General features: G+C 42.8%; 1 protein-coding gene across 2 annotated transcripts in view; it reads right to left on the bottom strand.

Moving 5' to 3' along the window:
* The window catches only part of LOC133343371 (leucine zipper putative tumor suppressor 2 homolog), a 71,121-nt gene extending 61,368 nt beyond the window's left edge, over window positions 1–9,753 (bottom strand). For both annotated transcript variants that reach the window (XM_061552937.1, XM_061552946.1), the window contains exon 1: window positions 9,173–9,753. The gene's annotated coding sequence lies outside the window, so the exon portion shown is untranslated. The remainder of the gene's footprint in view (window positions 1–9,172) is intronic.
* Between the last annotated feature and the right edge of the window lie 3,170 nt (window positions 9,754–12,923).

The raw sequence follows: 12,923 nt of genomic DNA, 5'->3' as shown, positions 1-12,923 counted from the left end.
AGCGATGTAAAATCAAGCTATGCCATCAATAAATATCAACTGGCGAAGGTATAAAAAAACTATCCAACCCAAAAAGCCTGTTTCATTAATATTAACTGGTGAAAATAAAAGGCAAAGATTTATACCCCTTTTGTGGGCAAAAGCACCATATTTTGCGACCGTGTGCACGCGGCCTGTCAAAGTGATCTATTGGAATTGAACATCTGAGGTTATTTTGGATTAGGCTGTATAGCGATAGCCACACATTGATGTCCTTCGCTAGCGCTGTACCTTGGATTTGTCCCGGGCGGACAGCCAGCTCGCTCGTACAGGCCGAGCATAACTGCGAGGTCTGTTACATAGGCCGCCACATTCACCCCGATGCCACAAATATGAAATTCCACTCCTCTAAAATGTGGCCTACGCTTTTAGCACTTGCCTACTGTGTATCACGTATAAACATGCCGTAAACAGAACAAAGCTGCAGGAGCATTTCATATCGAGTGGCCTGCGGCCGGATAGCGTTGCAACACACATTATGGACAGAATGACCCTGACCCCACAATGTTACGCGAGAACCCATAATTGGCACAGTAGATATTCATAATTTTAAAGGGCAGCGGGCAGAAAAAAATTAGAAAATGAAATTGAAAAACAGACGCATAACTGTTTCACACAGTACTCAAATTACTGTAATGCAATAGAGGTTTGGCGTTTTAGTTTCCACGGTAAAAAAAGTATACATTTTCTTGATTCAGACAACAGAAATTATTTCCCCCCCCCCCACCCCCAATTTTAGGCATATGATCCTTATGGCGGTACCCCAGGGTACCAAATAATACAAAATGGGCCGAGGCAATTAGATATTTCATTTCTGGGACACTATTTTTTCCAGGGGTGTACTAAACTCCGCGACTGGGGTACCAATCAATCCGAAAACGGTGCTACTCGATGTCGAAACGCAGCGAGGACGATTGCGCTGAAACCCTGAACGTTCGTATGCACCCTAGTGCATCGTGTACAGCTCGTCGAGATGAGTCGATTGCCGCATCGTCGACCATCAACAGACTAAAAATGACTGCATCACGGACATTGTGCGAGAGCCGGGGTACTATGTTATCCCGGGGTACCGCCATAAGGTTCACATGCTTTCAGGTTTAGAGGTTGTATGCATTTGTGCCAGTCAATAACATGTCTAACTTTATTATCATCCCTGATCTATCCACGACTGGATGAAAACTTCCCCAAGTGGTCTCTATCTCTCACGGCATTCTAATGCACCAATCCATCTCGTATTTGCAAATGAGCTGATTGTGTAACTCCAAGGTGGAGGATCCATCCTCCTTTGGCTGCCATTTCATCATTAGTTTGAACACTGGCCACAATACCTTCTTGTAAAGGGTCATGCCAAGCCCATGTACTTTTCTGAACAGTCCGTATGATATATTTGCTGTCATATGCGCTCCAATCTGTTCCTCTTCCATGCTCTCAACATACAGTAATTCTTAGCATGCACCTCTCCATGCTGCTTTGTGCACTTGAGCTTTTTGTTCCATTTTGTTTGTCAGTGATCGATGATGACCATGTCATAGCTGGGTGTTGTACAGTCACTGCCCGAGGTATATGCACCCTCGTGTGTTTTCCAGCTGTGTCCCTCGAACAGATGTATTCAGATGTTGAGAACTTGCACGTGATTTAAATTGTGCTCATTCATCTAGAGACCCACTTTGCAGCTTTCTTTATTAAAGTATTGTCTCATTTCCTGTACGGTTGTGTATTTCGATTGCTTGTTATGACTAGCAAGTCATCGGCACATCTCAGATGGTTAATATTTCCTCTGCCTATATTTTTCAGTACAATTTTGAGAAGTTATCCTCGAATGTCACTATAAATAAAATAAAAATTGCATGTCTCCTTGTTCCAATTCCCTTTGCAATACTGATAGAAAGAATATTTTGGTAGAGAGTATTTTGGTAGAAAGAGTCTTTTGCGGATTTTTTTCATGAAATCGCTTTTTTGTAATTTTTTTACGAATTGATTTGTGAGAGTTTAGGTGACTGCATACATTTCCACCGAGTCGGATGACTTTTCCTGTTTCTACAAATGCCAGGCATAATTGGTCATTAGTGTTCATTTTTATTAATATTGTCATCTTTGACAAGTCATTTGGCAATAAGAGTGCTAAAATGGTGCCCTCTCACTTTTATGGTGCAGCACTTCATTCTGATATGCAACAGCCTATTCATATTATCATCATGTACGGTACAGCAATGCTTGCATTAAGTACGGTAATGTGTGACCGCGAAATAAATCTGGGACGTCAATGTAATGTTAACTTAAGTCGGTGGGATTTTTTGTTTTGTTTTAGAATGGAATTTCATTCTCGAACATGCGGGCCACCTCCTTGCATTTGTTTCCACAGCTACACAGAAGACATCACCCACTGCTGGAAACATTCCTTGGACTCCATTGGAAGAAAAAAAGCAACTCTTTGTAGGCCTCATTAAACTTTGAGCTATGTGATAATCTATAAAGAATGTTTGCCATGACTTCATCTCTTCCAAAAAGTACTTCAGTTCATGTTTTTCATACGTTTCACTGATATGGCCCCTACGGTGACTGTAATCTTGACGGATTCATAAGTACATGCCACCAACGAGTGTCGGGCAACGCCAATCAGCCAATCAGCGTTTGACTATAAACAAATAAACATATGACTGATAAACATCAAACTCATTTGACTTCTTCTTTGGTGAGGCTATGCAGCAATGTGCATCAGGACCTGGCTGCAATCAGTCAATGTTGCCCACAATGTTGATCTGATAGAGAGAGCACTCTAACTTGCATTGTTGTCGAGGGACTATTTGGAAGCGTCTTTACGGCATGTGCTATGCACATCATGCACATTGTTACTTGGAGTCATTGCTTCCCCAGTTGTTATTTGAAGCATTTTTGGCATCAGTCAAACATTTCCAGGTACCGCATTAAAATAACTCAAAGGCCAATCTGTCTGTGGGTATTTTTATTCTTTGTGATTAGCACGGTTGGCTACGTACGGTGTGAAAGAAGTTCAACATACATACGTACCGATTTAAAGCTTTCGTGACTGCAGGGATTTATCTTCTTGGTTCTTTCGGTAAAGTCACGTAGAAGGGAAATAATAAAATAATAAAAATATAACATAATAAAATCATTCTCACGACGTTTCGGCCACAACGCAAGCAGCCGTCCTCAGGTGAAGAACATTTCAGACGCTGTCTTCCCGACAAAACTGTTCTTCACCTGAGGACGGCTACTTGCATTGTGGCCGAAACGTCGTGAGAATTATTTTATTATGTTTTATTTTTATTATTTTATTATTTCCCTTCTACATGACTTTACCGAAAGAACCAAGAAGATACATACGTACATTCTACTGTGCCAACTTGATAAACTGTAGACTCATTAGATTGTTTTTGTTTACTAACCTACGACAGCACAGTTCGTATACTAAAGCAGTGTTTCTCAACTGCGGGACTCTCTTGACTTCCCACGTTGCAGCTTTCCCTGATCACCAACCATCGGATGCACGCGGGGAGCCGTGCAGGCTTGATTTGCATGTGAATATAAAAGAGTGGGTGGGTTCATCGAGAAAATGCGGGCTCGTGGGGGAGCGCGGGAGGGATGGGTGGTCGCGAAGACTTAAGACAAACTACGAGGGCATGAAGCTGCCATTTAAAACGTCTGAAATTGTGATGTTTTTTTAAAACATGTAACTGTTCTTTTTTTAAACAGCTATGCACTTGTAAATCTTAGCTGAAAACGAATTTCTTTTTTACTGCTTTGTGTTTAGTTTGTCGTCCTTCCACCGCACCTCGGATTAGCATGGTTGGCTACATACGATGTAAAGAAGCTCAATATACATACATTTTGACCGCATTGTTATGCCGTTATCCCATTGTTCACTAATTTCCTGCACAAAATGCCAAAACAATCAACTTTACCATCTTGCGCCCTCTATGCTTCTTCCTTCTGAAAGTCTAGAACTGTAATAACACAATAAACCATAAGCAAAACCAACGATTACCAACAGCTGCATTACTCAGGCCAAGCCCAGACTGAAAGACACATAACGTTAAAATACAGTTATCTGTAGTACTTGACTTGGAATCTTGCGATAATTGTATTCTCTACATAAGAAATTGAAAATTTAAATACAGTACCTGTATCTCCCATAACACAGCAATGCCCTTTAACCAGGAGAACACGACTGAATATCAAGACTTTCAAAGGAGGGTTCCCTCTTAAATTTCAATTTAAAGCTTTCGTGACTGCAGGGATTAATCTTCTTGGTTCTTTCGGTAAAGTCACGTAGAAGGGAAATAATAAAATAATAAATAAACATTATAAAATCATTCTCACGACGTTTCGGCCGACATACCTGTTCTTCACCCGAGGGCGGCTGCTTGCGTTGTGGCCGACACGTCGTTTGAATTATTTTATTATGTTTTATTTTTATTATTTTATTATTTCCCTTCTACGTGATGACTTTACCGAAAGAACCAAGAAGAGGGTTCCTCTTGTTTGGCCAGTGCCATTCACGCATGTGGGAGAAAACCGGATTGCCTCTAGAAAACCCCAAATCTGCTTCAGACACCAAGATCTCAAACTGTTAAGAGCCTCACACGTCGGTTCTTTGCCGTTGCTGCCTAGGCGTGGAACTCTGTCCCGTTGCACATCCGCAAGATCAAATGCACTCTGACCTTTTTAAGAAACATCTGAAGGCCTATCTGTCTGGGTCAGGCTTTCAAGCAGCCCCTGAGTTTGGCTCCGCACCTCTGAGTTGTTGACTTTTCTGCTAAATCTGGCGCTTTATAAATGCCATTATTATTAATGAGAGGGTAACAGTCGAAGCATTCCAGATGTATTCAAGAAAAAAATATTGTGCTGCTATATACTGCACACCCTTCCAGTGCAGGACGAATCAGGCTCAAACCTGCTTGGCTTCCAAAATCGGACGAATTATTTGGCGATGTTGAGTTGGAGTGTTGCACAAGCACAAACAACAACAAAACACATTAGTCAAAAACACATTACTCAATGAGAAAATATATAAAATAAGTTGGTGATGTTTAGGCAATGGCCGTACTTTACAGCACATGAACAGAGAGGGCAGACAGAGTTGGAGACAACGCCATGGAACCCAATGCATTTTAAAGCTTGTTTTCGGTAAGACAAATCCTTTAAAAATCGAAGTATTACGAGATCAGGCACATTGGGAGTGATTTGGTAGTACAGTATTGTGTAAAAAGGCAACGTGTAGACTTGTTTGTGCAATTCGGCAAACAGTTGGCACTTGCCTGTGAGATTAACCATCTCACTTCTCTGGTTGAAACACATTGTCCAGAGTTAGGGGCACTGTTTGTTTCCAGAAGCTCTGTGGTGGTTTGCTAGCAAGGGCATGTGTGTGGGGGGGGTAGTTATGTTCCCAGATACGTCAGGTCAATAGATCAAATAAATCACCTTCAATTTCAGTTGTTCATAGTTATTAAAGTTGTCGTCTTCTACAAAACCGAGTTGTCTGCATAAATATGACCAAAAAAACCCAAACTATGTTATACTGTTGTGATATATTTAGAATTATGACACCATGATTAATCAATTAATATTGATGCTTAAAATACATGACAGATGCATCGGATTACGTGTGCAGTAAAAATCTTGATTAATTGTTTTATTCTGTCCTGCGTCACATGAACCCGCCAGGCAATTGAGGCTGTTTCATTCACCAAAATGAAAAATGTATTTCATAGAATCACGATCCTGAATCCTGACAAACGAATAATTACACCCTTTGTAATCACATGCTGAATTTTTTTTAATATATATAAAACCTAGTTTAAAACCAGTGATACTTACTGATTGTCATGTCTAAGTACTGTAACTTACAAGTTAATTAATAAAACATGTAAACATCTACAGTACTGCAGGATGTGCCTGTATTGCACAGTAATTTATAGACAAACACGAAAAATATCCTATTTTGCCATGTAGGCTACTGGGACACGTGCGGGTAGAACGCTGTAAACTTTTAAGGCCGGAGACATCAGGATATAGGGGACCAACACATGTCCCCCAATTGTTGAGATACACATACACCGTACGAGTGACCCATTTTAAGCTAAACTTACTTCACAGGAGGCCCAGACCATATTCAGAGCATTGTTTACAACCCTTCGTGTCACTGATAGATGAAGCCCTGTCCTTACCATGTCGGTGAAGGTTGTTTGACCATACTTTACCATGATAGTCAGTTTGGGCTGGTAAAGGGGGTTTGGGGGGAGATACCCAGGATTTATTCAGATAACCACTCGTCACCAATGTAAGTTGTGGACTGAAATCAACCTCGGGTTGCTGCGAGTCATAGCGTAGTGTGCTAACCACTGCACTCACCACTATGTTAAGATACCAATTGTCAATTGCATCAGTGTATGTGCATGGCCAGTAATTTAACCACGTTCACAGGATCATAGCATGATGTGCATAACATTAGGTCCCACCTCTGTGAATCACTAAATACTTTTTAATGTGTGCTGGGTAAACGTGTTTTTTTGTAGGAACAACACAGCCTATCATTAGAGAATCCAAAACCAGCTCACTCTGGCTTTATTGTAAATAACAAACTCATGTACAGTCCTTTGTCAGTCCCGCTGCTGAATAAAGCCCTGTTTGATCAAAAGAGGAGAGGTCTCACGACCAGTAGTTCACATGTCACTTTCAACTATTAATATTTTATCAGCTCTTTTTCAGAAGCGACCTGGCCGAAAATGATAACTCAACGAAGTGGCTTATCATGCAGAAATATATAGCGGCAAAATACTCTAAACGCATGTTTTTAAATGTGGAGGGAAAAACTGGAGGACCCAGAGTAAAGCCACGCGACCACCAAGAGAGGGCACATGCAAACTACAAATATACAGCAGCGGGCGTCAGGGTCAGAATCGAACCCACGACCTCCTGCATACCAAGCTAGCAAGGCAACATCTCGCCACCGCTGGGCCCTGCCACCGATGTTATTTTTTTAATGGACGAGAATCAAACTCATAGAGCAGTGGGCTTCACCGCACGTGGGAAGAGTGGTGATGCAAGTATTCGTCAGCAGACAGCTTAGGCTGCGATTCATCGCTGATGTCGGCCTCGATTCCTCAGCAGAGCGCTTTTTTTCTCTCCGTATGTCGACCGCACAGCTATGCAACGCTGGGTAATTCATCTTTGCACGTGACATTTTTAGAAAGCAACATTATAACACCTCAAGTTGTGTTTTCACACTTTGGGATGGCATAATGGCATAGGGAGTTACATTGTTTTTGCAGTATTTTACTAATGAACATATATTCATGTCAGTCCTTTCACTTGCATTTGAAATAAAACAGACTCCACGGGTGGAAAATCTGGACCACGGTTTCATGTGGTACAGTTGTAGACTCGGTAATATTAAAGAAACCCAAACATATTGCATCGAGCACAGTACTGCATATTTATCAATATCGCATAGTGTTTTGTAAACAGCACAACGATATATACTCTGCATGTCTATGTATGTGCATGTACGTGTCTATTAGAAAATTATATGAATCAATTTCATGTTCCGATTAATTTTCTACAATATTCTTCAAAACATCAACTCTACATTTTGTGTTTGCGTAATCCCATTCCTATCCCTATCACTAGCTGTAACCATAACGATAATCCTAACACTCAAATCCATCCATAATCCTAAACCTAACACTAACCAGAGCCCCTAATCTAACACTAAACATAAACCTAACATTAAACAAGGGCCCAAAACAAACTTCTAACCAATCATCTACCCAAACATCTCATAATATCCATAACCTAACCCGACTACAGTAATACCCATCTCCTTGAATCTATCAATAAGCGTAAAAGTAAAAGCTAGCCCAGCCAGCCACAATCCCACCCTAAGCCGTTTCACCACCCATAATGTCCCAACACGAACGCCAGTTCAAGTCCACATCTCATTTTTGTTTCTCTATTTGGAGGAGTGAATGACGGTTGTATATACACGATACTGTACTGCATACACAACACACCAACACAGCTTGCACCTTACAGGAAGCCCGAGACAACAATATTTCACATTCGCAAACATAAGAGGGGCGTCAAGGACCTCGTCAGACAATAAGCATAAGCGGCCCTTAGCAGAAAACGTCAACGAATGCCCGCACACGGTTTTTATCAACCCGTCTGAATGACTTGACTGTCCATACAAAAAATAACAAGGATAGGAAATTGTAAAATACATCTCACGGTGACATCATATCTAGAATGTGTATGTTACGTACACCACAACATCATCTGCGTGGCACGTACGAACCGACCCAAATCAACGATTGCCGTCTTCTCCACATACAATATCGTTTTAAAAAAAACACATTCCCGTGTCTTATGAATGAAAGAAGATCCACCAACTGGCAAGCAACGCGTCCTGCAGCTGCTCGCACGTAACAACACCGCCACCACCAGCACCACCAGCACCGCCGCGTTATATAACAGCGTGGTCACACTGGGGATGCCGTGCTTGCTCTTCTTGCAGGGATGCGTTCCTCTGTGTATTTAAAACGCTCAACGAATAACGACGACGACACCGGGGGATGAATGAAGCAAACAATCGCGAACGTCTCGCAATATCGCTAGACAAGGCGTCCGCTCTCTGATCAATTGCCCATTGCGTCACGCAGTCGGCAAGATAAACACGCCGCGTGTGACCTGTTGGCTGTGCACATCACAGCATGCATATGCACGCGGTAGTTGTGCGATTTAATTAAAACGCACACTTAATTTTCGCCTATTTTCGAAAAATAAATGTCAAAATGCGGACAATTGCTTTTACAGTCCACGGTACAAGCGTAAAATAATCTTTCGAGCTATGATATCGAAAAAAAATCGCTCCATTAATAAAATGAATTCAATTCATAATAAAAAAAGCTATGAAATCAGGAATGCTGCAAAGTGGTGCTAAAAGTGTTTCGAGTGTTGGCACAGTCCCAGCCAGACTCGAAGTGATCAGTGTTACAGCAGCAGCAGCGGTGGCAGTAACGACGGAGAGTGAACGAGAAGTACGAATTCTGAATGTGTAACGCGAGCCACGTCCAGCGCGGTTGGTGATGATGGTGTTTCGCTGGTCGCCCACCTGCGCACGATTCCATTGCGAGCGCTGACGCAGATTCATCCAGAGCGGCTGCCGCGCGCCTCCTCCGATGACTCCTCCTCTTGCCGCTTCTTCTGCTGCTCCCGACTGCAATAGCAGCAGCAGCGGCGCATAGCCAGCCACGATATATATTCACAGCACCCCCCCCCCCCCCAAATTGTGAGCCACGCCGAAGCCTCTCTCGTTCAAGCCCCTTCCCACTCTCCCGTTGTTCCTCTTTGTCCCACTTCCAAAGCTCTCCCTGCCCGCTCGCTTGTGTCGCTCCTCTTGCTCACATATCTTGAGTCTTGCTCACATATACATTCTCTTGCTTACCCACCCTCCCCGATGTCCTCCTTTTAGCCGGAGATGATTTTGCGTTCTGTTTTGATAGAGCCGGTGAGGTTTTGGTGAATGGGTGGGTCGGTGGCTGAGCGAGTGATGATGTGACGACGGCTATGGGATGGCGAGTTGAGTTGCGGCGTGGAAGTGAATGGAGGAGGAGGAGGATCCGGTGAGCTGGGACTGTGGCCGCACTGGCGCTGCGCAATGACACGGGAGGCAGCGGCGGCTGCTGCTGCTCATTGTGATACTAATGAAGAGTGCGGGGGAGGGACGGAGCAAGAGGGGAGGGAGGGAGGGAGCGATGGAGGTAGGGCAGCACGGAGCAGGAGGGCCAGGGAGGGAGGGAGGCAGACGGATAGGGAGGGATAGGGGGAGGAGGGAGGGAAGCTGGCCGGGTGAGAGGGATTGATTTGGGTGGACAAATGTAAAGGAGAGGCAATATCCGGACTGGACTTGCCATGAGCAGGTTGGAGGATGTGCAGTTGCTGTGTATAGACAATATATATATATAAACTGTAGACACAACGCCACAGATGTGCGTCCCTCCTATACCGGTTTAGTAATTTTCTTATTAAAATAATATACAGTGGTAGTTTTTCCTTCGTATTTATTTAAAGTCCTCTATTGTTATATGTTTATCTTGGCCGTTGAGTCGTTGTTGTACCCTGCCTTCTTGTGCTTCTCTGTACAGTACTCGATTGTTGGGTTGAAAATAAAATAATAGAGTGGAAGCATTCACATTGAGATACACGGCACTAATCCGAGCCTTGACAATATAAACTAGCAACCCGCACGTACTTTATAAGTGACCGTCCTTCCGTCCCAGTCAGCCAGCAAAACTTTCAATCTTACATACAGCCCTGTCTCTCTCACCCTCACTCTCCCTTTCCCATCTATTGCCTCTCCCATAATTCTCCCACTGCTTGTTGATTTGCCTCACTCTCCTCTTTCCGTTTTACTCTCCTCTCCTCTCCGTTTCATGCCCTTTCACTCTTTCCCCACGCCTCTCCGTATTTTCCTTCTTCCTCTATCTCCCTCCCTCAGCTCCCTCTTTCTCCATTCTTTATATCCCTCCCTCACCTCCATCTACGTCTATCACATGTGTACGATACACGGCCGGCTTTATGCTGTGGAATGCTGGTGATGTCATCTCGCAGATGTGGACACGTTTCGCCCGCCAGGAAACCAACCAGTCAGGAATCCAGCCAACAAAACTTATTTCTAATACAGTATAGTATGCTATTTTCCACTCTATTGTGTTTTCACAGATAAATGGTTTGATTTTCAAGTGGCAGGAAATCCATCCGAAATTAGTTTACCTGTAGATATCACCCGAAAGTGGTCTCCTGGAAGCGCTCCATTCATCATATTATCCACGTATTTTTGTATAATCTAGAAATTGCACAAAATGAATTCGATTAACCATGTTTATTCATGAATGTCTGCGTGAATATCATGGGTTATGTTTGTAAACAGGGACATATTGTATAGCTTGTATGGATCTGGCATACCTGCTATGCCAAATCGATTGGGCACATTCCCACTGACAAAAACACATCAAAAAAAGCTGATAAGTGTCTCTTGTGCACTTATGGAAATTACAGGAGGAGGAACACATGGATCAGAGAATCAAACACTAATTCGAGACATCACATTCACTTAAGAAGAGTAGGTGGGCTTGGGCACACACACAAATACTGCACCTCAAAATGGAATTAGCCAAACTTCTCAAACACGACCCTGCTGAAATAGCCTTGAGACATGGGCCTTTGGCGAAGAAGTACAATACTATTCTTTGGTTCTTTCGGTAAAGTCACGTAGATAGAAGAAAAAAAAAAACACGACGTTTCGATCGCAACACAAGCGGTCGTGATCACGAAAAGGGGGGTTATAGCCTCCAAAGGCAAACTGTTTATAAAGGTTTAAAATGGACGAAGCCCAAACATCAGCAACATGGGCAGGGCAGCTCATGTAAGCGATGGTCAACGACGATGCTGGTGGTGGGTTTCCACCAATTAAAGGGCTGCCAGGTAACAATTAGCATGTTAATGTAAGATCGGAAAGCGGCCTCCACGGCGAGCGTGCTGAGGTGGCTATGTTAATGTGAGAGATGAGCATGTTAATGTGAGAGATGAGCATGTTAATGTGAGAGATTAGCATGTTAATGTGAGAGATGAGCATGTTAATGTAAGATCGGAAAGCGGCCTCCACGGCGAGCGTGCTGAGGTGGCTATGTTAATGTGAGAGATGAGCATGTTAATGTGAGAGATGAGCATGTTAATGTGAGAGATGAGCATGTTAATGTGAGAGATGAGCATGTTAATGTGAGAGATGAGCATGTTAATGTGAGAGATGAGCATGTTAATGTGAGAGATTAGCATGTTAATGTGAGAGATGAGCATGTTAATGTGAGAGATGAGCATGTTAATGTGAGAGATTAGCATGTTAATGTGAGAGATTAGCATGTTAATGTGAGAGATTAGCATGTTAATGTGAGAGATTAGCATGTTAATGTGAGAGATTAGCGTGTTAATGTGAGAGATTAGCATGTTAATGTAAGATCGGTGAGCGGCCTTCACGCCGAGCGCACTGAGGTGGCTATGTTAATGTGAGAGATGAGCATGTTAATGTGAGAGATGAGCATGTTAATGTGAGAGATTAGCATGTTAATGTGAGAGATTAGCATGTTAATGTGAGAGATTAGCATGTTAATGTGAGAGATGAGCATGTTAATGTGAGAGATGAGCATGTTAATGTGAGAGATTAGCGTGTTAATGTGAGAGATTAGCATGTTAATGTGAGAGATGAGCATGTTAATGTAAGATCGGTGAGCGGCCTCCACGCCGAGCGCACTGAGGTGGCTATGTTAATGTGAGAGATGAGCATGTTAATGTGAGAGATGAGCATGTTAATGTGAGAGATGAGCATGTTAATGTGAGAGATGAGCATGTTAATGTGAGAGATGAGCATGTTAATGTGAGAGATTAGCATGTTAATGTGAGAGATGAGCATGTTAATGTGAGAGATTAGCATGTTAATGTGAGAGATGAGCATGTTAATGTGAGAGATGAGCATGTTAATGTGAGAGATGAGCATGTTAATGTGAGAGATGAGCATGTTAATGTGAGAGATGAGCATGTTAATGTGAGAGATGAGCATGTTAATGTGAGAGATGAGCATGTTAATGTGAGAGATTAGCATGTTAATAGAAGATCGCAAAGCCACGCCACGTTTGGGTCTGCGCGCGGAGGTGGCTGTGTTGGTGTGAGAAATTTAACCTGTTAATGTAAAATCGAAGAGCCGAAAATAACAACTAACATCGGAAGGTGGCAGGATGGGAACATAACAGCCAGTTATGACTTAAACTGATTGATAACGTCCTTCCAATGATTGATAAGTTTGTACCCAT

This window comes from Lethenteron reissneri, chromosome 17 (genome assembly GCF_015708825.2).
Source record: "Lethenteron reissneri isolate LAM-NWPU_2019-01 chromosome 17, ASM1570882v1, whole genome shotgun sequence".
Taxonomy (NCBI): Eukaryota; Metazoa; Chordata; class Hyperoartia; order Petromyzontiformes; family Petromyzontidae; genus Lethenteron; species Lethenteron reissneri.
The sequence above is the reverse complement of the archived record's forward strand: the minus strand, read 5'-3'. Positions and strand labels throughout refer to the sequence as shown.